Source organism: Schistocerca serialis, chromosome 1, assembly GCF_023864345.2.
Source record: "Schistocerca serialis cubense isolate TAMUIC-IGC-003099 chromosome 1, iqSchSeri2.2, whole genome shotgun sequence".
NCBI lineage: Eukaryota > Metazoa > Arthropoda > Insecta > Orthoptera > Acrididae > Schistocerca > Schistocerca serialis.
The window spans coordinates 1,194,390,047-1,194,402,213 of record NC_064638.1 but is presented as its reverse complement, the minus strand read 5'-3'; the positions used below and the strand labels follow the sequence as shown (position 1 = coordinate 1,194,402,213).

At 40.8% G+C, this 12,167-nt stretch overlaps 1 pseudogene; it reads right to left on the bottom strand.

Annotated features, from left to right (window-relative positions):
- Positions 1-10,387: 10,387 nt before the first annotated feature.
- LOC126426902 (5S ribosomal RNA) lies at positions 10,388-10,505 on the bottom strand (annotated as a pseudogene).
- Between the last annotated feature and the right edge of the window lie 1,662 nt (positions 10,506-12,167).

Sequence of the window (12,167 nt, the reverse complement as noted above, 5' to 3'; positions counted from 1 at the left end):
ACAGTTTTAAACTGCCAGGAAGTTTCATCGGCTTTACGTTTGCAGGAGTTTCAGGCAACGCACTCAGGTACTACAATTATGTTATTACCATTCGTTTGTCTTGTACTTAAGGGGAGCCGGAGGTGGTCAAATCCAAAAAAATTACGATTTTTTTTGCTACCGAAAATTAATTGGAACATTCCTCTTTAATGTAAACTTTGAATTATTGTTCTACTCGCCCTAGAAGTGGAGTTATTACCATTTTCCCCCACGCCTGCAGAGGAAATGGGCGGCCGCTGAATGCATCTAACACCCTCTCGTGACGTCCTGGCGAACTGCTTGGGATTTTCTCGGCCTGTTACGCATACAGCGCCTATGTTACGCATACAGCGAGTGTGCAAGGGTTGGCTACATTGTTTTCTGTGACAAAGATTACCCGTATTTCCTTACGGCTTACTCCTATTTTCCTCAGAATTTCGAACATCTTGCTCCATTTAATATTGTCGTACACTTTTGTTCTGGTTACGATGCCACGTTTTAGTAACCGTGTATATAAGAAGAGGAAGAACGTAGGGAAAAGAAAATTAACACTAATACCAAGTTGCGATACTACAATGAATAAGAGCGCGGAACATCGTCTCTTTGCTGTTTACCATTTCGAATTAGTTCAGTGTTGCGCCTGTTGTTGGTAGTATTATACTTCTTGTGACAAGCGGGTAATATGCAGTATGTACAAGAATCAGGAGGGAACAATAAAACCAATTTTTCATGACTTGGCACAGCCAGAATTGTTACACAAATGTCTACACGGAAAGACGCAGAATCCTAATGAGAGCGTAAACAATTTGATTTGGAAAGTGGTTCCTTAAAGGGTGTTTGTAAGCATAAAAACACTGCACTTTGGCATTTATGATGCAATAGCAACCTACAACCGAGGGAACAGTGTGAAGCGTGAAGTTCTGAAGGCATTAGGATTTACAGCTGGGGTGAACACTGTACGAGCACTAAGAAATATTGACAGAGAAAGGATAAGAGGAGCAGAAAGAAGAGAAAGGCATATGAAGTATGATGGAACAACAGGCCAGAAAAGAAGACAGAAGAGGAAGCTTTTGGAGGATGAAGAAGAAGACCCTGATAATCCATCCTATAGTGCAGGAATGTATTGAGAAACTTTGATAGCCATTTCCCATAATTTAGAATTTTTCGAATATAAGGAACATTTTCTCAAAATCCACTCAAGCTAGAGAGATGAAATTTCTATACAGCACTCCTAGTGGTCAAACTTACATTGTAACACAGCCATTTGCCAATATGTTCAGTAGTTTCATTTCAGTTTAATTATAAAGCAATTATTTGTAAAAAAAATTTGGGTGATTAATAAAAAAAATAATTGGAAGGAAACTAGAAAAGATACTCCAAAATCCCTCTGTCATAACTGCAATACTATACCACTCTATATGTAAAAAAATTCAAATTTTTCTATCTGGTAGTTTATTCATAAATGTTCCTCAAACTTAGTGATTTTAACATGGGCAGCATAGGCACCCCCGGCTTCCCTTAACTGCGCTCGTAAATCTTCTAATTTTGAAAGTCGATTGTTTTCAAATTTTTTTTCCTTTTTTGAGACTTTCACCGTACTGCTTTAGGAAATTTGATTTTCGGCCATTAACCTTCGTATTCTATAAGTACGAGGGTAAGTCAATTATAATTCGCAATTCAGTTATATTTTTGTTTATTTTGGTAGTACTGTCGTTTTACGTTGATGACGCATGCTTTGTTTATTTGTTGTTATATCTTTGCAATTTTCAAACTGGTAGGTTAGTTTCGTTATCGCTGCCGTGCTGTTAATTCTGGTTGCTCCGCTGTCTATTTACACCAAAGAAGAGCAACGTTTAGTGATCCGTTTTTTGTGGTCGGAAGGCGTATCAGGGGCTGAAATTCATCGGAAACTTTCGGTACAGTACTGGGAACAGCGTTTCGCCACAACGGAGTGTCTACGGATGGACTGAAAAATTACGAAGTGGTCGCACAAGTGTTACGCACGATGAAGGAGCTGGACGATCGTTTACCGCTACGAATGAAGAAACCATTGAGCGTTCACGTGAAATGATTCTCTTCGACAAACGATTAACTATTGACGAAGTGGCACATCGTCTGCAAATTAGTCACGGTTTTACCTACGAAGTCATCCACAACAGATTTGAGTATCATAAAATTTGCGCATGATGGGTCCCAAAACAACTCACACAGATGCATAAACAATCATGCTTGGACATCTGCAAAAAAACATTCGGATCGCTATGGTAACGAAGGGGACAACTTCTTAGACAGGGTCACTACTGGTGACGAAACATGGATCCATCACTACGAGCCTGAGAGTAAACGGCAGAGTATGGAATTGAAACATCCAAATTCGCCGTGCAAGATAAAGTTCAAGCCCCAACCGTCCGCAGGAAACCTGATGCTTACGGCCTTTTGAGACGCACAGTGTCCAGTACTGGAACACTATGGGGAAGGGGGCACAACAATAAACAGTGTACGTTACAGTGAGATGTTTACTGCCAGGCTAAAGACTGCAATACGAAGCAAACGCCGAGGGTTGCTGTCAAAAGGTGTTGTGTTGCACGACAATGCCCGTCCACATACTGGTGCCCACACGGCTGAAACGCTCCAGAAACTCAAATTTGAAGTACTGTATCATCCTCCATATAGTCCCGATCTTGCCCCTCTGACTATCACATGTTTCGTCTGCTCAAACAGGCATTAAAGGGCCGTTGATTTGCCACGGACGAAGCAGTGAAAGAAGCAGTGCATTCCTGGCTCGCAGCTCAATCGAGAACCTTCTGCTATGACGGCGTCAGGAAGCTTGTACAACGATGGACCAAGTGCGTTGAAACGCAAGGAGACTATGTCGAAAAATTACGTTCTTGTAAGTTTCCTATTTGATTACAATAAAATTTTATAACTACTTTGCGGATAACAATTGACTTACCCTCGTGCAAAGAAAATCGAAGAGCATTAATATCTCATCAGTGCTACTATAGATTTTGTCAAAATAAATCAGTAATGTTGCTGAGAGAATCATACTTCTATCATATCCTGATTAGTAATGCAATATTTTCAAAATGTTCCGATTTTGCCTGAAAGTAACACTGAAATTGAAAGCGTATCGGAAACGCACAACTCGGGCGTTGCACCGGCTGCTTCCCTGACGGCTCGCTGCGCAACGGCGATGTTCCACTGTTGCCCTCGGGCCTTGCACAGAGGCATTATTTGCTACACTCCCACAGACGTAAACACTGCAGCCTGCTTTGTTGCCACTTCCGCCGGAAGGAGCCTCCCGCGCCGCTTACCTCTCGCTATTCCGCGCTCTGCGCTGCATGACCACTAATCGCCCCACCAGCCAACACAGGAAGGCGCACACATGAGCTACGAGTGTCAGCTTAGCCCGGCCTCTGGTTCACACGCACCATTGCTACGGCGACAAGGATTTATGCTGTAGATCTGCTGTGTACGTTTTGCATCTGAGAAACAAATTTATCAGGCTGTATTAAGAATAGTGCTGTCACTGTTCCTGGATAAAATGTAACTGTATTGGTATTCTTTTCACTTTATTTTATCGAACTTCATTAGCATGGCTCTCTAACTAACTGTCTTTACTTCAAAGGCAAAACTGCATTCACAAAACACATATTAAATTTTACATTCACAACACATATATTAAATTTCATATATATACACAACACCTGTAAACTTTGCAAAGTATGATAGAACCTGGTTGCTAAAATCGCAATACTGCTTGCCCTTAATGAGTTTATTTACTGTTTCATATCATCAGCTACAGTGTACTGTGCAGGTTAAAAAGTTACAAATCTTGATAATTACTTTTTAACCTTTTTTTCCAACCCACCTCTGAAGAAATGGTGGGATGTAGGACAGCATAGCCCTTTTCAGCCAATAGTAGTAGTCTGTGCTGTTGGGACACCGATTATTTGGGACTGTTGTCCACTTATTAAATTTTGCAAGATTTTTAATTCCATATAGATGGATAGCCGACGGGAAGACGTTGGTCACTAAGTTTCCTTCATTCCAGATCCCGGCATTTGCCTTACGACCGAGGGAGAAACCTCTCAGTCGAAAAAAACCCAGCTGGGAGCGGTTGCCTGTTGTTCGGCTTATATATCTTCATATTACCTCAGTTGTCTTGATAATGTTATATTACCATCCTGGAATTTTGTTGATGTAGAAAATTTCCATCTATTTCCGTAGGAGATGTGAAACTTGCAAATGTAGTTGATGTAGAGAATGTTGTCGTACTTTATAGGAGATATTGAGGTAATTTTTCTCATTAAATTGTTCTTTCTATATTGGGCTGTTACATCGTCCCAAATCCTTGTAGGTGTTTTTAATCTTTTGAGAGTTTCATTGGTTTCACCGTCTTCTAGAATTTTCTGCTCAAGTGAATTCGATACTACTTCGAGAACAAGTAGAGAGGAACTGTACAATTGAATTTTGGAAGCTAAACGTTGTAGGAGCGTGTTACAAGAGTGATTTTGTTAGTCCATTGTTACGTAGTCTGGTGAACCCGACTCTGTACAATTGAATTTTGGAAGCTAAACGTTGTAGGAGCGTGTTACAAGAGTGATGTTGTTAGTCCATTGTTACGTAGTCTGGTGAACCCGAATCTGGTTATTTGTTGTTTAGTTCTTTCTAGCATGTTCTTAGTTTTAAGTGTTTCGGAGCCGCTCGGGATTAGCCGAGCGGTCTGGGACGCTGCAGTCATGGACTGTGCGGCTGGTTCTGGCGGAGGTTCGAGTCCTCCCTCGGGCATGGGTGTGTGCGTGTGTGTGTGTGTGTGTGTGTGTGTGTGTGTGTGTGTGTTTGTCCTTAGGATGATTTAGGTTAAGTAGTGTGTAAGCTTAGGGACTGATGACCTTAGCAATTACGTCCCATAAGATTTCACACACATTTGAACGTTTGTGAAGTGTTTCGGAAATAGAGTTTGTTGAGAAGTAATAGCGTAGATCTTAGCTATTCGCAGTATCCTCCGGTCGTCAGATTTTTTTTCACTTGGTTAGATGACATAGCCCACGCTTGAGATCCATATTCGAGAATGGGTCGGACAAAAATACTTTGTATGTAAGAAGGGCAACTGGTTTCTCCGCTCCACGTGTTTGGTATTTCATGAGACGTACTAAATTATGTCGTCTTTCAGCTTGTTTAATCTTTTCAGGGCCAATTTAAGAGTTCATCAAGATACAGTCCAACATATTTGACATTTGGTTGTGGATTCATTTCTTGTCACCAAAATCGAATGCGAAGTTTGTAGGAGTCCCATTGCTGGCGATTAGTAAGATTTCGGTGGATCAGTTCGGATTCTCCATTTACTGATTCAGGTTACAAGTTTTCTGATGTAGCTATTCACTTGTCCATTGGTTGCATTGCAGGTGGGTGCGTAACACCAATTAAGTTGTGTCATCTGCGTACAGGGCTATGTCTTCATTCCACCACCTGGGTATTGGAACTTCAGCTGTTATATCACATATACCGCACACGTATATACGTGTGCGGTATATGTGAAGTATGTATACAAGACTGAAGCTGCAGATTAAAAGCTAGTATACATATAAATAATTATTAATCTCATCAAAACATTCAAAAGCCATTGAGAAACTGCAAACACACAAGACTAAAAAGCAGAAAATAATTATGAGATCTCAGGCTTTCCCGGCGAATGTGCTGTATCCAAGGTTCTCGGGTGTCCAGCCGGATCCGGACACCCGAGAACCTGGGATACAGAAAATAATTAGTTAAATGAACATAAAGTTTTAGTATAACACGTTTTTAAAGTGGACTAAATGTGTTAAATAATTTCTCCTAGTTCCATATAGATTAATAATGTCATACAAATAGTCCTCAGATTTTGTACTTCTGAAATTTTAATAGCTATGATAATACTTGTACGACTTATAATGAGAAACGTGGGGCACGTGCAGTAGTTATCAGTTTATATGGGTGAACTATTCAAGCATCAATTATGAGTTGCATGTGATCCATGATTTTCGTTAAAAATCTTACAAGTACTGTCGTAGTAAGAAACGCTGGAACCACATTAGAGGCTGTAACGCCTGGAAATAAACACGCACTGCTCTCCTCTCTGTTTTCACTGGGCTCAAGGTATCATTTCTTACTACAGGAGTAGTCCGAGGTTTGCAACATACATGATCGTAGTGGAATATATCCGAAGTGATGGTTCATTAACTGGGGAAACTTGAAGCAATAGATCTTATGGGTACTGTCAGAAAATGGTTTGATCCTACCTCCAAAATAGGTCACAAGCTGCTGAGCTGAGGTCATCTCACAATTTTCATACTTTTTAACTCTTATCAGAAACAAAAAATAATGAAATAGGTGTTCCACAGAGCAACATCCGGGGTCCATTTTTGCTTCTAATTTATATCAGTGATATACAGGTTCCAGACAGCGCAGTCATAATTCTGTTATTTTCAGATGACACAAGTTTCATAATCATTGTGTACTACAACAGAAAAAGATCTCTTATACTCACAGTCATGGTTTTATTAAAGTAAGATAACTTCATATACAAAAAATTAAGCTCATACAGTATGAAAGTAAGAGTCAAGAGGAAAATATGTACATGCTGCTGGAAAACTAATAAATAGAAAAGGTTTGTACTACAAAGTTTCTGGAAATGCAGGTTGATCATCATTTGAACTAGAACGAACGAGTTGTGTATCTTACTCAGAAACACAGTTTAGCATGTTTTGCCTGAAGGATAATACCCAAGAAATGTGGCCCAGAATGTACTAGAGCTGTGTTGTTTTGGTTATTACCAGCCAGTTGCAAGCTATGGCATAAGTTTTTGGAGCAAAACCAAGTCAAGATTAAGAACAATTTTTGTTATACAAAAAAGAGCTATTCATATCATGACTCACAACACATCACAAAAATACTGTAGACTCTTGTTTAAACAGTTAAAGATACTAACAATATTATCTATATAAATTTTAAAATACCTCGAACTGATCAGTAAAAATCACTGTAATCTTCAAACCAACTCTAGCTATCATAATCACAATACAAGGCATTGTAAAGACTTCCACATTCCCTATGTAGCAAAAACCAGAAGTCAGAATCATATGAATCTTAGGAATTAAGCTTTTAAATGCACTTCCATTCCAAGTTAAAGATCTGGAAGACAAAAGTAAACTGAAGCATGAAGTAAAAAAAATCCTGATGGATAAATGCTTCTACAATGTCACTAAATATCTGTCTCAGCCAACAAATTGAAACCTTTACTTCCATTCAATAATTTAAAGGAATTTAAATTTATTTTCAAATCATGAAATAGTTCTATAAAATTCTGATAAATGCCCCAGAACATTTTTCATATAAGGCGCAGTTAATGCCCTACGTATGTTTGTCATGAGCATGTGTTTTTTGTGCACTAAGCATTTGTTCTCTATTTATGTAATATGGGTATGAAATTTGCTTTGCTTTGCATTTTCAACTTCTCGCGGCGTAATGAATAATCCATTAAATTTCAGGCATGCAGCCACGCAAATAAAATTTCTTCCACTGAGAGTCTTGTGACTCGCTCTGAAGATGGCTGGTCGATACGCGGCAGAAATATCAGTAGAAGAAATTTTATTTGCGCGGGTGCATGCCCGAAATTTAATGGATTATTTGCTTTGCTTGTTTATTATGTTATGTGTTATTATCATGTGTTACATGTGAACATTGTGATGACAAATCCTATATCGCATGTGTGATCTTTTGGAAGATGAATAAAATAAAAAATAATAATAAACAATAATTAAGGATAGAAGTAGGCAGAATAGTTCTAATGAAATGTCAGTCGACTAAAGACTATTTTAAACTTGTATGTTCTGAACATAATTAGGAACAAAACAGCATCAGTTATGGAAGTCATAAAAGATTTTTTTTAAAAAAGAAGGTCTTTGAAATCGATGGAAAAAGTGCCTCTGTGCAAGATGGAGGTTGCCTGGTGGTACGAGTCTCATTTGAAATTGTATTGAGTGGCTGGACGTGTACAGGTATGGAGGCAACCTCATGAATCCATGTACCCTGCATGTCATCAGGGGACTCTTCAAGCTGGTGGAGGATCTGTTATGGTGGGGGGCGTGTGCAGCTGAAGTGATATGGGACGCCTGACACGACTAGATACGACCCTGACAGGTGCCACGTAGGAATCCTATCTGATCACCTGCATCCACTCATGTCCATTGTGCGCCCCGATGGACTTGGGTAATTTCAGCAGGACAATGCGACACCCCATACGTTCAAAATTGCTACAGAGTGGCTCCAGGAACACTCTTCTGAGTTTAAACACTTCCGCTGGGCACCGAACTCACCAGACATGAACATTACTGAGCGCATCTAGGATGCTTTGCAATGTGCTGTTCAGAAGAGAGCTGCACCCCCTCGTACTTTTACGGATTTATGGACAGCCCTGCAGGATTTAGTGTGTCAGTTCCATCCAGTACCACTTCAGACATTAGTCGAGTCAAGGCCATGTCGTGTTGCGACACTTCAGCGTGCTCGTGGGGGCCTACACGATATTAGGCAGGTATACCAGTTTCTTTGGCTCTGCAGTGTAGAACGACTTCCTGCTGCCTCTAACGGTGAGTTAACCAGCCCTACATGGCACCTAAGCATTAGGACGATTTGGTTTAGACTGAATGTACTAATCATGGAAACATTTTTATAATGCAAAGGAACTCGGGTCCGAACGAGGACGAGCTCTCAGCGACAGCGGGAAAGTTTCTGCTTTTCATAACCAACCTAACATTGCTCATTTATAGAGTTTTCTTTGGGAACGCTATGTAATTAGGTTAGCTGGCACTGCCTTTCTATAACGGTTAGGATCGCTGCACTAGTGCCCTTGATGTAATCCATAGGAGAAAAATCGTTCAAACTAGGCTCAAAGAGATCCCTTGCAACGGAAAGAGCCTTCTTGGTGAAAATTACCACTCTTGAATTTATAACAATCATGAGCCACAAAACGTATGTACCATAATCCTATATTCTGGCACTGACTGTTTGTTCTGTCGGTTCTTGGTAGAATATTTTATACATTACGAATGAAACGTGCACAACTCTAGTGTAATATTCTACAACATTTATTATTTGTTACACGAACAAGTTTTTTCGGCTCTTATGCCTTTATCAGGTACAAAAATAAGTTGTTCAAATGACTCTGAGCACTATGGGACTTAACATCTGTGGTCATTAGTCCCCTAGAACTTAGAACTACTTAAACCTAACTAACCTAAGGACATCACACACATCCATGCCCGAGGCAGGATTCGAACCTGCGACCGTAGCAGTCGCGCGGTTCCGGACTGAGCGCCTAGAACCGCTAGACCACCGCGGCCGGCAAAAAAAAAAAAAAAAAAAAAAAGAAAAAAAAAAGTATCCTTTCCTCTGATTTCACACAGATGTCATTTCTGGGCATAGCACTTGCACAACAGAAAATATATAAGTAGGGTGCAGCAGGATTATTCTACTCATTTCGACTGTGAGCCCTGTACAGTATAATATTTCATGAAACGTTTTAAAAAATCTGTCAATGTGACACTATTGTGGCATGTAAATTGTGAAAACATTCCAGGATATGAAAGATCGAAATTCCTTTACATGAGCAAAGTATTAACGAAACAACTGAAGAAGGCAGAAATCACGGTACATAAAAAGGGTGGGGCTGTACCACCCAGTCAAGAGGCTATTCCGCCCAGTGTATTTCAGTGTCAAAATCACAAGAATTTACCACTAGTAAATAGTTTTCGTCCTTTCACATCCACACACTCTTCGTGAAACCATGTAGCACATTCCTGGCGCTTTGCCCAGACGAGTTGCCTATAACACTCGTTACTACTGATTCTTTCATACCTTCCTCGGACCATGAACCAATTGGCCTTTTCCTTTTGTATATATGAACCATCCGAAAAGAAACCAGAAAACGCTTTCTACAGAATTTCACAGTAAAACATAAGTAAATCTAATAATTTGGCTCAATGGGACTAGTCCCGCCTCTACAAGGTGAAATAGCCCCATATGGAGACATTTCGAAAATCGCAGCAAATCAGACCTTTGTGGAAATTTGTTGACACACACACACACTGTATAACCTGTGTTCTTACACAAGTAACAAATAAAAAAAAAAAGCACTCCGTCTTCAGGCCAGGAGTGGCCTACTGGGACCACCCGACCGCCGTGTCATCCTCGGTGGAGGATGCGGATAGGAGGGGCGTGGGGTCAGCACACTGCTCTCCCGGTTGTAAGATCGTATTCTTGACCGAAGCAGCTACTATTCGGTCGAGTAGCTCCTCAATTGGCATCACGAGGCTGAGTGCACCCAGAAAAATGGCAACAGCGCATGGCGGCCTGGATGGTCACCCATCCAAGTGCCGCCCACGCCCGACAGCGCTTAACTTCGGTGATCTCACGGGAACCGGTGTATCCACTGCGGCAGGGCCGTTGCCATCCAAGTAACAAATAAGAGTTTAAAATTTCACTTTACCGTTCATGGTAAACCTTAATAGTTTGGGTTATATTCTTTAGCTATAATAATAATCCGACACGATTCGCTTATCTCTAGAGCTTGTTGTTCTGCCCTGTCAATAATGTAACTGGAAACACCACATGAGGCTACACAGAGATATTGTATCACACTGAAGGCAAAACGACCTTTACTTTGTGAGAAACTAGAGCCTGTCGCCAAATTTCTGATTTCTGGTGGATTTGAGAGAGAGAAAAATACACAAATAAAAAAAGCGTTTCTCAGAATCTTTTTATGATTTCTGAATTTTCAGTAAGTGAGAAGGTGTTTCAAAAAGAATCATCCGGTTCCACAAGAATCAATCTGCTATAAATAGAAAAATATAATCTTCGGCTCGCAACTAAAAATGTTTTGCTAGACTCGAGAAGTAAGTTTCCGGTTCACGCTGTTACTGGTATGTGTCTTCCTGGTGCTGGTAACTCGCTCCAGCGAGGCAGAGTCCATACTTCTAGATTTCCGGAAAGCATTTGACACGGTACTCCACTGCAGGCTGTCAACAAAGGTAGAGGATATAGAATAAGTTCACAGGTATGTGAGTGGCTTAAACACTTCTTAAGTAGGAGAATCCGGTGTGTCGTCCTCAACGGCGAGTGTTCATCTGAGACAAGCGTATCGTCAAGAGTGCCCCAGGGAAGTATGATAGGACCGCTGTTGTTCTCTATATACATAAATGATTTGCGGAGAGGAGTTGTTTGCTGATGATGCTCTGGTGTACAGTAAGGCGTCGGAGTTAAGTAACTGTAGGAAGATTCAAGACGACTCAAATAAAATTTCTAGTTGGTGTGGTGAATGGTAGCTAGCTCCAAATGTGGAAAAATGTAAGTTATTGCGGATGAGTAGAAAGAACAAACCTGTAATGTTCGGATACGATATTATTAGTGTCCTGCTTGACACACTCAAGTTATTTAAACATCTGGGCGTAGCGTTAAGAAGCGATTTGAAATGGAACGACCATGTGAGAAATATGGTAGGGAGGGCGAATGGGAGAAGTTTGGGAAAAAGAAGTTCACCTGCCAAGGAGACAGCATATAGGACGCTGGTGCTACCTATTTTCGAGTACTGCGCACCAGGTCGGATTGAAGGAAGACGTGGAAGCAACTCAGAGGCGGGCTGCTAGATTTGTTATCGGTAGATCCAAACGACACGTAAGTGTTACTGAGGTGCTTCGCGAACTCAAATGGAAATCCCTGGACGGAAGGCGACGTTCTTTTTTGAGAAACACTATTGAGAAAATTTAGAGAACCGGCGTCTTAAGATGACTGCCACACGGTTCTACTGCCGCCAACATACATTGCGGGTAAGGTCCGCGAAAATAAGGTACGAGAAATTAGGGCTCATACGGAAGCACACAGACAGTCGTTTTTCCCTCGCTCTATTTGCGAGTGAAACAAGAAAAGAAATTACTAGTAGTGGTACAGGGTACCCTCCGCCATGCTCAGTACGGTGACTTGCGGAGTATCTGTGAAGATGTAGATAGGCGTTTTTCGTTGCGACAGAATCTTCTCATGGAATTTCAATCACCAATTTTTCCTCAGAGTGTGAAGATATTTTGTTGTCGTCCACCTACATAGGGAGAAATGATCAT